The sequence below is a fragment of the Neltuma alba genome, unplaced genomic scaffold (assembly GCF_004799145.2).
Source record: "Neltuma alba isolate B1F8T4 unplaced genomic scaffold, ASM479914v2 tig00010580_pilon, whole genome shotgun sequence".
NCBI lineage: Eukaryota > Viridiplantae > Streptophyta > Magnoliopsida > Fabales > Fabaceae > Neltuma > Neltuma alba.
Window position 1 is genome coordinate 514,341 of NW_021635445.1, and position 1,972 is coordinate 516,312.

Here is a 1,972-nt window from a genome sequence, read left to right on the forward strand (position 1 = left end):
CATATGATATTCCTTTTTAAACCAGACAAAGACAAAGATCCTCCTATTTAGGAACTGAACTCCTGGAGGAAGGTAATCAAAATAAGCTGTGGTATCCCTTTCTCATCGATAGTAGGTAAGTGTGAAATTCACCTTTCTTCTTCTTTGGCTAACCCAAAACCGGCCATAAGATAAAAGGAAGAGTGTTCGCTCCAGGCCTGTCATTGTGGAATGCTGGTTTTCCTGACGTTGGCTACACTTCTTTGATTGCTTGATGGTTTGGGCGTTAATCTTCTCTATTTATCTATCCATCTACTGTGATCTCTGACTCAATGAAAGGGAAGTTTCACTCATTCCTCGAGGCCTCAGATCATACTTTCAGGAACCCAGAAGGACTTGTCCTGTACGCTGCTTATCTCGTGATGACTACTCATTAGAAGATCATGGGCTAAAGAATCCATGGGGCTAGTGCCATCTCTGCCCGAACTCGTATTCTCTTGATTTTGCTTTGGCCGAACCCTTCCATGGACTATTGAACTTGGTAAGGCTTTTTCAAAGTTTCAAAGAAAGGTCTTCCCATAACGTATATTAAGAAGTCAATGCTTTGACCGCTCGAAAAACCTCTGCCGATAGGGAGAGCTGCTACGCTCCTCTTCTGATGCCTTTACGCTCACTCGTCAGACAAGATGCTGCTAATCATCAAAGCCTGTATTTTTGTCTTCGCTTCTTGCCGGCTAATTTTTTTATGTCTTACCCTTTGTCTCGAAGAATAGAGATTTTTTTATTCTATGGCCAAGCTTTTTCCAGGGATTGACAAATCTATAGTGGCGGGTCTATCTTCTTCTGGGCGAGCTGTGGAGCTACTTTCTTCTTTCTTTCATTCTATCTGTCTTGCGGTTGAAGAGAGCGCTTTGATAAGACTGCGGGGCTAAACACTTCTTCACCTTTCCTTTCGGCCTTCAAATAAATGGTCGTGTGATCCCGATTAGATAGTTACATTCTTATCCTCTGGATTGGGGCACTATTAGGCTCATCTCTCTGAGTTCGAGCGGTTGAACTCCTCCTCCCAAGCGAATCAATAATGATTGTGGCTGGACTATTCTATTCATCTATCAATCTAGTTTATGAATGTTATGATGGCCAGGCATAGCCTGAACTCTTTCGTAGGCTGCTCTCGAGCCCTATCTAGAAAGGGGCTGAGATTCTTCATACTAGCTTGGTTAGGTCAATAAAGTAGACCAATCCTCCCCAGTTTACAGACATTTCCTGTCAAAAAGAGGTGCAATTCAGGTATGTATCATATGGAAAATACTCGTTCCCTTAACTTGATTTTGAAGGAGGAGAAAGTCAAAGAATGGGTTCTTCACATTATAGCTTTTCGGATACACCAACCACGAGATAGATAGAATTCTCCGGACTATGAAGTCAGGCGATCGACCAGCTCAGTCATACGAGACGAAGCTGTTTGCTCCTCTTGTTGCCACTCAATAAGAAGAAAGCAAGGCCTTGCATGAGTCCGCTTCGGGATTGGCTATTCATTTTAGGCGCTTCTGCTCCTTCTTACCTTCTTATTGGAACGGACTTCGCTCCAAGGATAGGCCTTCCTCGTTGGGAACTGTCTGCTTTACGCCTTTCATAGCTCCTATAATAGTTGATAGTAGGCAGAGGAAAGCCTAACAAAGACGGTGATCCATCTCGAGCAGGATCGCATTAGGTCACTTAGTTGAGCCTCGGTTTTAGACTCTGTGTAAAGAGGTTAAACAAGGGACAGGGACCTTCTCCCCGCAATTGAACCCAATTGAACCAAGGAAAGACGATCGCTTACTCTCTATCTGCAGTTGACTTAAAGGTCTGTTCAATAGCATTTTGACAAGATAAGAGAGAGAGTCAACTCATTCCCACCAATCAACCTACTTATCTGTCTTCCTCTTTGAGATTTGAGAAGGAAGCCCTAAGCCCTTTTGATTGCTCTTCAATCTGACGGATTCTGGCC